This window comes from Schistocerca nitens, chromosome 2 (genome assembly GCF_023898315.1).
Source record: "Schistocerca nitens isolate TAMUIC-IGC-003100 chromosome 2, iqSchNite1.1, whole genome shotgun sequence".
NCBI classification, from domain to species: Eukaryota; Metazoa; Arthropoda; class Insecta; order Orthoptera; family Acrididae; genus Schistocerca; species Schistocerca nitens.
This window is the reverse complement of record NC_064615.1, coordinates 982,605,241-982,618,958: the sequence shown is the minus strand read 5'-3', so window position 1 is coordinate 982,618,958 and position 13,718 is coordinate 982,605,241.

Genomic DNA, 13,718 nt, shown 5'->3' with positions numbered 1-13,718 from the left:
TTAGTGAAAACTTTATCAAAATGTCCACGTAGTTCCTGAGATTGGCCTTCAGATACAGATGGAAAAATGCAGCGGGGAACTTCAATCGAGTTACATGGATAGATTATGGACTGTAGCTCAGCCGTTTGAAAATAGCTTGAAAGTTGAAATTGAAATTGTGGATACTACAATAAATAATACTGTCGGTGGCGAACATGTGATTAGCAAAATTCAGCGAGATTGTAACCCCAAAAACAAATCCAATTCTGTATTTATTTATTATTTATTCCCTGTCTGTCTTACCCTGCGTTGGTTGGCTGCGGGTTAGAGACTTGTCACTTGTATTTCTGTGTTCCTGCCATTGCCTGAACATTTTTGTACAAACTTCTTTCATCAATCGGCAGAAGTATTTCTTGTGCTACCCATCGTTTCTACGCACTTAACCTACCTTGTACCTATGTTCTTCTTTCCAATTTCTGAGATCGCCATTTTTAGAGACATCCATTCGTTTTCAACTGAACTACATACTGAGCTATTCATTACTGCAGTATCTACACCCTCAGATAACTTCAAGCGAATCTCTTCATTTCACAGTACTTCTGTACCCCACTTCTCTGCACACTTATTCTTCCCGACTACTCTCTCAAACTTCAGTCTACTCTTCATCATTACTATTTGTGATCTGGATGTATATGTGTCCTGAGTACGCCTTACAATCCAATATCTGAATTCGGAATCTCTCCATGAGCATTATGTAGTCTAACTAGAATGTCCTCAAATCTCCCGGCCTTTTCCAAGTATACCTCCTCTTTTTGTGATTATTGAACAGAATATTCGGTGTAACAATCTGAAATTTTTTACGGAACTCAGTTACTTTCTACTCTTTCATTTCTTCTACGAAGCCCATATTCTCCCGTAACCCTTTCTTCTGCTCCTTCCCCTACAGTCGTATTCTGTTCTCCCATTACTATCAGATTTTCATCTACCATTACTTACCGGATAACCTGTTCAATATGCTCATATACTGCTTGTATGTCTTCTGCTTGCGACATCGGCATGTATATCTTCAGTACTGTTCTCGGTGTCGGTACTGATGAGAACAACCCTGTCACTGAAGTGTTCACCGTAACTTACTCCCTGTCCTACCTTACTGTTCATAACGAATCCTACTCTCATTATACCTTTTTCTGTTGCTGTTGATATTACCCTATACTGTTCTGACTAAAAATGCTTCTCTTCTTTCCACTTCAATTCACTAACACCCACTATATGTAGAGTGAGCCTTAGCATTTCCCTTTTCAGATTTTCTGGATTACCTACTACGTACAAACTTCTTCCACGCCCCGACGCCTAGACCGTTATCCTTTCGTCGGCTATTCAGTTTTCTTCTTATGGGTCACCTACCCCTCAGCAGTCCCTTCGCGGAGATCCAAATGGGGACTAGTCCGGAATCTTTTGCCAACTGATTGACCGTCGTGACACTTTTTCAATTACAAACAACATGTCCTGTGCGTACACCTTACGTGTCTTCAGAGTGCAGTGGTTTCCATAGTCTTCGTCATCCTCAAGCCGTTGATCATTTTTGATTCCGCCTGTTAGGTGCAGTTTTGCACCGCAAAGACGAGAGAGTGCCCCGAACCTCTGACCGCTCCTCCGCTCTCTTTGACAACACCATTGGCAGAGCAGTCGTGTCTTCTTATCACGGAAGTCTTCGGCCGCCAATGCTGACGATTTTCACTAAACATTTAAGCAGAGACGAGGTTAGTAACCTGGACCGAGAACGTTTTGATTACTAGTCAAAGACGCTACCTCTTTTCTTTTTTTAAGCTGATCTCATTTTGTTCTGTACTGTTCGTTGAATTTTTTCGGGGCGGACGTCCGTTGACACCCATTCAGGTTCTTCGTTGGTCCCTTTACTCAGTTTTTTTTTATTTATTTATTTTTATATTAAATAGGGCTGACCGAACACGCTGAGCTACCGTGCCGGCTCCTCTAGACCAAGGATTTAAATACGGCAGAACTTGCGAAATCTCTAAACGACTCAAACTGGGCATAAATGCTTGTGAAAGATACAATAACGACGCAAAACATTATAGCCATCCGCTTAATAGTGCGTTAGTCCATCTTTGGAACGCAGTACAGTGGAGATTCTCAGTAGAACAGATTCTACAAGTCCTTGGTAGGTGTGCGGCAACAGATGTCTCCTAAAATGTCGCGAAATTCCCATAAATTACAGGCCTGTGATTTGTGAGCACGGAGTTGGCGCCCGTTAGCGGCCCAGGTGTGTTCCATCGGCTTCAGATCAGATGATTCTCGCGCAGCGCCTTACAAACACTGTATCTACTTGAGTGTTTGTGCCTTCAGGTTCCACGTCTCTGGCCCCTCTAGACCATGGATTTAAATACGGGACAAATTGCGAAATCTCCAGAAGACTCGAAATAGGCATAAATGCTTGTGTGAGATCCAATAATGACGCAAAACATTATAACCATCCGCTTAATAGCTTGTTAGTCCATCTATGGAACGCAGGACAGCGGTCATCGTTTCAGAAGGGTCGGGTATGTTCGAGTTGCATTACCTGCAGAATGGCTTCAGTAAATCTACAGGATGACTTTTTTTTCCAACGTCTACAAACTCTAGAGCAGGGCTTAGCAACTGGCCGGTTTTGAGCGCGAGTACTCGCGTTTGCTCAGGCACGTGCTCGCGAGCAGCTGCAAGGTCGCGGAGTACGGAGGGAGGGGAAATGCGCGCGCACGTTTGAATAGGGCCGCAGCATGCCTATTGAATTCGCGCCGACTGTGTAACGTTTAAAGTACTACGATCAGCTGTTAACAGTCACTTCGCTGGTTAAGAATCGTGTGAGGTCGCCGTTGTGTAACCCCAACCATGCTTTCGCAGTTCAACCCCCATTGGGAGGAATTTTATCTGTTTACTGAAAAAGATGGTGTTGCAAAATGTTTAGTATGTCACTAAACGGTGAATTCTTTTACGAAATTTATATGTCGTACCACGCGAAAGACTACGGACGTGGAAAATGTGATTGACCAGACCATGCACAGGAAGTTATTAAACATAAAAGGAAGCTATCCGAAGAAGATCTGGGCGACGAAGAAAAATCAACTGAGGCAGCTCTCAGAGTGGGTTACAAAATTGCTTTGCTTTTAGCAAAATCCCTGCGCCCCTTAACTGATGGCGATTTAATAAAGGAATGTTTGGTAGTTGCAGCGGAACATTTGTGTCCATCTCAAGTTGAACAGTTTCGGATTTTGCCATTATCTAACATGACCATTATGCGTCGCATACAGGACACGGCAGACGACGCCCAGAGCCAGCTTGCAAATATCTGTTAAGATTTTATGGCGTATTCTCCAGCTCTGGACGAAAGTGTTGATATCACTGGAACAGCGTAGCTTGCCATATTTATTAGAGGTGTTAACAGAGACCTTCAGGTGAGGGAGGAGCTCCTCGATGTTGTAGCCATGAAGAACACTACAACCGGAGGTGATATTTTAAGTAGTGTTGAAGAAAGTGTTGAAAATATAGGATTGTCGTGGAATTCTTTAGTTTCAGTGTCTACAGATGGTAGAGGCATACACTAAGCTAATAAAATTATGTGGCACGTGTACATTCTCCTTTATTTGTTTCATTTGTCGCAGTAATAATTCGTGAGTGATATCCCTGCAGCTGACCGCGGATTTACATCGACTGGCGGCAGCTGTTGTGTACCCCACGTGACTCTCCCCACTCTCCGCTCTGGTCCGGTAGTGGGAGTAGCGTGCTCGCGCTGCTCCCTGCTCGCGCCTTGCTGCTCACAGCTTGCTCCGCGAGCACGTATGTTGTGAAGCCCTGCTCTAGAGACTGGTCGATGACAGGAACAAAAAGTTCTAATGAACTTATGTGCGGAAATGCATGGTTTCTATGGTACAGGTCATTTATTCAAACATACATTATTACAGAGATTTCGGTCTAATACGCAATCTCCATGCATCCACCGTTACAGTATATGTTGAAAATGGTTTGCAGTGCCGAAGCGCATGCGTGTACGTGCTGTAGCATGTTCTGTCTCCCATGTTCACATCGTCCGGGTTGCAGCCGGACAGTATCAAGGCAGGTCCAGTGTCTCCAAATCTGGAATGGGCTCCGCATACACGATGCTTCTGAGGTGGTCCCATAACCAGATATCGTACCTGTTCAGATCCGATGAACGAGCAGGCTATGCAACTGGACCCCCTCGTCCGATCTATCGACCAAGAAAGACAGGACTGAGATGCTTTCGGACGCTAACGGCGAAGTGGGCTGGAGCACCATCAGCCACATAACACTTCGAATCATGAATGTAAAAAAATGTGTGTGAAATAAATTGTGTGTGAAATCAAATGTGTGTGAAATCATATGGGACTTAACTGCTAAGGTCATCAGTCCGTAAGCTTACACACTAGTTAACCTAAATTATCCTAAGGACAAACACACACATCCATGCCCGAGGGAGAACTCGAACCTCAGCCGGGACCAGCCGCACAGTCCATGACTGCAGCGCCTTTAGACCGCTCGGCTAATCCCGCGCGGCCATGAATGTCACTTCCTCCAACAGGGGAGGCAAAGTCACCCGTATGATACGCCGATAGTTCCGGCCTGTTAGGCTCACATCGAAGCTGCGCCGATGCTGATGATTCGCTGTCACCATGGGGATTCTGCATACTACCCCACAGATGACTGTTATGAAAGTTGAAGATACCTCTCCGCGTAAAGGTGGCCTCATTGTGAATAGGATAGGTGACACAAATCCCGGAATCGTGGTAGCCTGGTGAAGAAACCAGTGACAAAACTGCTCCCGATGTGGAAAGCCTGTCGCTAGTAAGCCCTGCACAAGCTGTAACTGATAAATGTAGTAACAGTTGTCATGGAAAATGTTCCACACGGTCGTCTGGCTTACCCTTACTGGGGGGCCAACTGCCTCGTACTGACAGGGCAGTCGTCTTCCACAGTGTTAGTCACATTATTTTCCTCCAAGTCTGGTGTCCGAACGTTTCGAGTAGGTCCTCCACGATTTCCTGCTTCCAAAAACGACCCCGTCTCTGATAAACGGCAAAAGACTGTTGCAAAAACTGATTGCTGTGGTGTTTGTCGGCGGGGATGGGTCTCCTGATACAACCTTGCTGCCCGCCGCCCGTTGTCTTTCCGTAAGTAAACTCCATGTCGGCAAGCTCTCGATTCGAATACGGAACCATTGTGTACAACGCTGGATCACATCCACGAAAGGTGACTCAGCAAGAGAAATGAATCGGATACAACACTACAATTACTGTGGCAGGAGAGGGTGTTAGGGCAAGATGTATTAGGAACAGTACCACCCTCTAGGAGGAAACCATGCATACTGTAACTGTGGCTACATGGTGCAGCGCGTATTAGACTGGAATCTCTATAACAAAGTACAGGGTGATTCAAAAAGAATACCACAACTTTAGGAATTTAAAACTCTGCAACGACAAAAGGCAGAGCTAAGCACTATCTGTCGGCGAATTAAGGGAGCTATAAAGTTTCATTTAGTTGTACATTTGTTCGCTTGAGGCGCTGTTGACTAGGCGTCAGCGTCAGTTGATGCTAAGATGGCGACCGCTCAACAGAAAGCTTTTTGTGTTATTGAGTACGGCAGAAGTGAATCGACGACAGTTGATAGGTGGTGTATTAAACGTTGTTATAAACAGTTTACAGAGAATGGGTGTTTGTGCAAAGGGAAAAGTTCTGGACGGCCGAGAACGAGTGATGAAAATGTAGCACGCATCCAGCAAGCATTTGTTCGCAGCCCAGGAAAATCGACTCGCAGAGCTAGCAGAGAGCTGCAAATTCCACAATCAACTGTATGGAGAGTCCTACGAAAAAGGTTAGTTATGAAACGTCAACTACCCGAGGCGATGGATCGGCCGCCAGGGAGCCCGTGACAGAGCAACTTCATCACTGGCCTCCAAGAAGCCCTGATCTTACCCCCTGCGATTTTTTCTTATGGGGGTATGTTAAGGATATGGTGTTTCGGCCACCTCTCCCAGCCACCATTGATGATTTGAAACGAGAAATAACAGCAGCTATCCAAACTGTTACGCCTGATATGCTACAGAGAGTGTGGAACGAGTTGGAGTATCGGGTTGATATTGCTCGTGTGTCTGGAGGGGGCCATATTGAACATCTCTGAACTTGTTTTTGAGTGAAAAAAAAAACCTTTTTAAATACTCTTTGTAATGATGTATAACAGAAGGTTCTTTCATTAAATACACATTTTTAAAGTTGTGGTATTCTTTTTGAATCACCCTGTATAATTGAATAAATGGTCTCTAGCATGGAAACCATGCATTTGCAGACATAAGTTTATTAGACCTTTTTTGTTCCGCATCCACTCATTGATCAATCCCTAGAGTTTGTACATTGTGGAAGAACTTACCCCGTATAATGCTTCAGAAGTGACGCCGACTGGCTTGCTCCTGCCAACAGCCTCTCTGGGACCTCCCGTACATCGCATTTCAGTCAGTTGCAGCATCTCTGTGTCTGGCAGTTGGCTGACCAGCAGAAATAGAGCGTGATGTCCGCGGATAAAGATAGCGTAAGCGAGTGCCGCCAGCGGCGAGATTCCAGCCATCTCGTAGCACTACGTGTAAACCTTTCCGCACTTTATGGAACAACTGGAGTCGGGGTTTCATATACCGTCGTTTTTGTGGCGAAATACTTTGTTGGTTTCGTGTAGTATTTCTGGATGATTCTTTTACTTGTCATGTCAAAGATCTACTTTGTTCTTTAAACGAATTCGTCCCAGCTGCAAATGTTGGTTTTACTTTATTTCTTCTTCTATCGTACATTTTCTAACTTAGACGGTTTTCAAGTGTCTGGACATTTGTGGACAACACATTTCTAAAAAATAAGCGATAGTATACTTGAAAATGGCCTTAGACCGAAATTGTAGAATAGTGCATATTCACGACATTTTGTCCGTTACAACAGCGATTAACACAATCGACAAAGAAATTATTTGGCTTACAGACGCTCTGTTATTCGGACCCTACGACTTAGCTTAGAAGGTAGGTTAAGCTAAGGCAAACATACGTTTATAGCATTTGTACACTTAGAGAAAGCTTTTAAAAAATGTTGACTGGAGTACTCCCTTTGAAAGGTATTCGAACAGGAAGCAGTGGTTTGGAAGGGAGTGAGACAGGTTCGTAGTTTATTGCCGATGTTATTCAAACTGTGCACTGAGTGAGCAGCAAAAGAAACCAAAGAAAAATTTGGAGGATGAATTGAAGTCCACTTAGAAGAAATAAAAATGTTGAGGTTTGCTGGCCATCGTAATTCCGTCAAAGATAGCAAAGTAGTTGGAAGAAGAGTTCACTGAAATGGACAGTTTCTTGAAAAGAGGATATAAGGTGAACATTAACAAAGTAAAGCAAGTACAATGGTATGTAGTCGAATTAAATCAGGTGATGCTGAGGTTTTAGGTTCTACATCTACATGGATACTCTGCAAATCACATTCAAGTGCCTGGCAGAGGGTTTATCAAACCACCTTCACAATTCTCTATCATTCCAATCCTGTATAGCGCGCGTATTTTATCGTGCTGATCGTTCCTCCCTATCTAGGTCGGTGTCAACAAAATATTTTCGCATTCGGAGGAGAAAGTTGGTGATTGGAATTTCGTAAGAAGATTTCGTCGCAACGAAAAACGCCTTTCTTTTCATGATTTCCAGCCCAAATCCTGTATCATTTCTGTGACACTCCCATATTTCGCGATAATACAAAACGTGCTGCCTTTCTTTGAACTTTTTCGATGTACTCCGTCAGTCCTATCTCGTAAGGATCCCACACCGCGCAGCAGTATTCTAAAAGAGGCCGAACAAGCATAGTGTAGGATGTCTCCTTAGTAGGTCTGTTACATTTTCTAAGTGTCCTGACAATGAAGCGCTAAAAGTACTAGATCAGTTTTGCTATTTGGGAAGAGGGCAGAAAATGTAGTGTGTCAATGGCAAGAAAAGCGTTACTGAAACAAAGAAATTTGTTGACGTCGAGTATAGATTTAAGTTACAGGGCATAGGTTCCGCCTTTTTGCAAACGCACTGTTTTTCTTTTAACCAAACATACTTCAGCACCGTCATCACTGTATTTTTGTTTATTGAAAACGTGATTTTACATTATATAGTTTTGCAGGACCAACTGCATGTTGTCCTGCGCTGATAGCTTGTCATTTTTTTTTTTTTTTTTTGTGACAGATGCTTCTTCTTTTGCGTTATGAGGGCACTGCACACACACATATTAATGTACTTTCAGTAATTTCGTTCTTTATAAAAGCCTTTTTACTTGCGAAGTAGATGGGTGAATCATGTTCAAATCAAAAATGGTTCAAATGGCTCTGAGCACTATGGGACTCAACTGCTGAGGTCATTAGTCCCCTAGAACTTAGAACTAGTTAAACCTAACTAACCTAAGGACACCACACACATCCATGCCCGAGGCAGGATTCGAACCTGCGACCGTAGCGGTCTCGCGGTTCCAGACTGCAGCGCCAGAACCGCGCGGCCACTTCGGCCGGCGAATCATGTTCAAAATGGCTCTGAGCACTATGAGACTTAACATCTGAGGTTATCAGTACCCTAGAATTTAAAACTACTTAAACCTAACATGCTCGAGGCCGGATTGGAACCTGCGACCGTAGCGGTCGCGCGGTTCCAGACTGTAGCGCCTAGAACCGCTCGACCACTCCGGCCGGCGGTGAATCATGTAATGAGGTAGGTCATGTACTGCGTAGATCATGTAATGAGATGACGCTGAATAGAACTGCGGAGAAAAGAATTTTGCGGAACATGTTGACTAAAAGAAGAGGTACAGAAAAATGTTCAAATGTGTGTGAAATCTTATGGGACTTAACCGCTAAGGTCATCAGTCCCTAAGCTTACACACTACTTAACCTAAATTAACCTAAGGACAAACACACACACTCATGCCCGAGGGAGGACTCGAACCTCCGCCGGGATCAGCCGCACAGTCCATGTTGCAGGGCCTTAGAAAGCTCGGCTAATCCCGCGCGGCAAAGAAGAGATCAGTTGGTAGGACAATTCCTGAGACGTTAGAGTATCAGTTTAGTACTTGGCGGAAGTGGTGAGGGGGGGTGTGATAAAAATTGGAGATGGAGACAAAGAGATGAATACAGTAAACAGGTTCAAAAGACTATTGTTTGCAGTAGTTACGCGGAAGGGAAGAGGTTGCACAGGATAGAGTAGCATAGAGAGCTGCTTCAAACCACACTCCACAAACACACACACACACACACACGCACACACGCACGACAACATTCTTCTGTGTAATTACTACCGGTTTCAGATACCAAGAACCACCATCAGACCGTTCTACGATGAAAAACATTACCGTGCTTATCTAAAAAATTGTTTAGGAAACAAGCACAAACCATTTTTCTCTGTGGTAGTTACCGTAGATAGAAAGTGGAACCTTAAAATACTGGCAGTTCCTTACCTGTGGTACACGGTCGTCAAGTCCGCCGACACAAGTAGGTGTGTCACATACTAAAAGTAAATTTCGATGCTACGTTTTAAATAGAAGCGAATTTCAGCCTGAAGTGATGAGAGTGACCCTTAGATACAAAACTTTTTATCTTTAAAACGGAGTCATAAAGTAAAAAAATCTATAAATAAAAACCGTGTATAATATGCAATGTAAGAAAATAATCCAGAGAGAACAGTGGCGCAATGTGGCTATGGTTTACCTCGCAACTGTCAGATGACGATCTTTGGCGGCATTTTCAGTTACTTGTTTGTCGCAGCAGTGCCCATGTGTACCAAAGATAGAGAACACAGTAGAGAGACAGCACTGAGACGAGGCTGAAGCAAACTGAACAACCGTCTGCCATGTTTTGTGAAGGCAAATGAAAGGGACGTGGTACATTATAGTTCGTAAGGAAATTCTAATTAAGTTCCAACTGTTAGCGTTTTGTACTTACAGTCAGAAAAAAAAAAAACATTTTACATACATCATCTCTCGACGGTGTCAACAGGTTTCACATAAACGTAGAAAGCTCAGACGTTCAGTGACGGAGCGTTTACAAGTAGAAAGCTTCTACACTCCTGGAAATTGAAATAAGAACACCGTGAATTCATTGTCTCAGGAAGGGGAAACTTTATTGACACATTCCTGGGGTCAGATACATCACATGATCACAATGACAGAACCACAGGCACATAGACACAGGCAACAGAGCATGCACAATGTCGGCACTAGTACAGTGTATATCCACCTTTCGCAGCAATGCAGGCTGCTATTCTCCCATGGAGACGATCGTAGAGATGCTGGATGTAGTCCTGTGGAACGGCTTGCCATGCCATTTCCACCTGGCGCCTCAGTTGGACCAGCGTTCGTGCTGGACGTGCAGACCGCGTGAGACGACGCTTCATCCAGTCCCAAACATGCTCAATGGGGGACAGATCCGGAGATCTTGCTGGCCAGGGTAGTTGACTTACACCTTCTAGAGCACGTTGGGTGGCACGGGATACATGCGGACGTGCATTGTCCTGTTGGAACAGCAAGTTCCCTTGCCGGTCTAGGAATGGTAGAACGATGGGTTCGATGACGGTTTGGATGTACCGTGCACTATTCAGTGTCCCCTCGACGATCACCAGTGGTGTACGGCCAGTGTAGGAGATCGCTCCCCACACCATGATGCCGGGTGTTGGCCCTGTGTGCCTCGGTCGTATGCAGTCCTGATTGTGGCGCTCACCTGCACGGCGCCAAACACGCATACGACCATCATTGGCACCAAGGCAGAAGCGACTCTCATCGCTGAAGACGACACGTCTCCATTCGTCCCTCCATTCACGCCTGTCGCGACACCACTGGAGGCGGGCTGCACGATGTAGGGGCGTGATCGGAAGACGGCCTAACGGTGTGCGGGACCGTAGCCCAGCTTCATGGAGACGGTTGCGAATGGTCCTCGCCGATACCCCAGGAGCAACAGTGTCCCTAATTTGCTGGGAAGTGGCGGTGCGGTCCCCTATGGCACTGCGTAGGATCCTACGGTCTTGGCGTGCATCCGTGCGTCGCTGCGGTCCGGTCCCAGGTCGACGGGCACGTGCACCTTCCGCCGACCACTGGCGACAACATCGATGTACTGTGGAGACCTCACACCCCACGTGTTGAGCAATTCGGCGGTACGTCCACCCGGCCTCCCGCATGCCCACTATACGCCCTCGCTCAAAGTCCGTCAACTGCACATACGGTTCACGTCCACGCTGTCGCGGCATGCTACCAGTGTTAAAGACTGCGATGGAGCTCCGTATGCCACGGCAAACTGGCTGACACTGACGGCGGCGGTGCACAAATGCTGCGCAGCTAGCGCCATTCGACGGCCAACACCGCGGTTCCTGGTGTGTCCGCTGTGCCGTGCGTGTGATCATTGCTTGTACAGCCCTCTCGCAGTGTTCGGAGCAAGTATGGTGGGTCTGACACACCGGTGTCAATGTGTTCTTTTTTCCATTTCCAGGAGTGTATATCCTCCCTCAATCCGACCTGATAGGGATCCCCATACGCTCGAGCAGTACTCAAGAATAGGTCGTATTAGTGTTTTATAAGCGGTCTCCTTTACAGATGAACCACATCTTCCCAAAATTGTACCAATGAACCGAAGACGACTATCCGCCTTCCCCACAACTGCCATTACATGCTTGTCCCCCTTCATATCGCTCTGCAGTGTTACGCCCAAATATTTAATCGACGTGACTATTTCAAGCGCTACACTACTAATGAAATATTCTGACATTACAGGATTCTTTTTCCTATTCATCTGCATTAATTTATTTTATCTATATTTAGAGTTAGCTACCATTCTTTACACCAATCACAAATCCTGTCCAAGTCATCTTGTATCCTCCTACAGTCACTCAACGACGACACCTTCCCGTACACCACAGCATCATCAGCAAACAGCCGCACACTGCTATTCACCCTATCCAAAAGATCATTTATGTAGATAGAAAACAACAGCGGACCTACCACACTTCCCTGGGGCACTCCAGATGATACCCTCACTTTCGATGAACACTCACCATCGAGGACAACGTACTGGGTTCTATTACTTAAGAAGTCTTCGAGCGACTCACATACTTGGGAACCAATCCCATATGCTCGTACCTTAGTTAGGAGTCTTCAGTGGGGCACCGAGCCAAACGCTTTCCGGAAGTCAAGGGATATGGCATCCGTCTGATACCCTTCATCCATGGTTCGCAAGATATCATGTGAAAAAGGGCGAGTTGCGTTTCGCAGGATCGATGCTTTCTAAAGCCGTGCTGATGCATGGACAGCAACTTCTCTGTCTCAAAGAAATTCATTATATTCGAACTGAGAATATGTTCGAGAATCCTGCAACAAATCGATTTTAAGGATATTGGTCTGTAATTTTGAGGATCCGTCATTCTACCCTTCTTATATACAGGCGTCACCTGAGCTTTTTTCCAGTCGCTCGGTACTTTACGTTGGGCAAGAGATTCACGATAAATGCAAGCTAAGTAATGAGCCATTGCAGTAGAGTACTCTCTGTATAACCGAATTGGAATCCCATCAGGACTTGGCGATTTATTTATTTTCAACCCGTTCAGCTGCTTCACAACCCCAGGGATGCTTATCACTATGTCCTCCATACGGGAATCTGTACGAGACTCAAACGGCGGTATGTTTTTACGATCTTCCTGCGTGAAAGATTCCTCAAATGCTAAATTTAAAATTTCAGTTTGGTTTTGCTGTCTTCCGTTGCGAGGCCAGACTGATCAGTGAGTGACTGGATGGAAGCCTTCGACCCACTTACCGATTTTACGTAAGATCAGAATTTCCTTGGGTTTTCAGCAAGACTTCTGTGCTTATACCTGTCGCCTGATTTTCCAAAATGATTGGTAAAAATTGCGTAGTGGACTCCATTTTCATTTTTCATACTGCAGGATGTGAAGAACAAATGCGAATGCTTTTGTCGGAACCCAATTTTCTCTTTTCGTCGCAATAACCAATTTCTTTGTCAACAACTTGTTTTTAGTGGAAACCTAGGATAAAATAATAAATTCGCATATCACATAAAATTTACCACTTTAAACTTCTTTCTGTGGTGGTGCATAAATCAAATGCACGAAACCACTAACAGATAATGTTCAAACAGAACTCACTTAAAATAAGAAATCTCGTAGTTTTATTGCTTCCGTGCGTGTAGTTACATGCTGCGCAAACAGTACGCATCATTTCGAAAAGAAATTGCAGTGTGTGGTCGTGAGAGGCTGTATCGACGGCCCTTAGTGTTAGGAGAAGACCACAAAGGACCACAACTCTCATTCGTAGAACTGTATCGTGATGTGAATATTATCCTATTGTGCCATTTACACCCAATACTGATGTTCTAATCCTGCTGGTACTGAATGGCTATAGGTCAAAAGATTGCCATATATCTATAATTTTCTTGTACAGCTGGGACTTACAAAAGTAAGACACGGTACCTTGTTTGGGGGGTGGTGGGGTGGGGACGTCTGTGTGGGTGGGAGCGGGAGAGGGGGCGACGGCACTCTTTCCTCCGCTCAAGCCATTCTGGCCGCTCGCCAGTGTTCTGCCCTCTCGCCCTGGCTGCAATATTGTTAGTGTTCTTCCCTGGAACCACAAAACAAAAGGTGAACGTCTTTAAATTTAAATTTAAAAAAAAAACATCCTTTTCTTAACAAAGGACC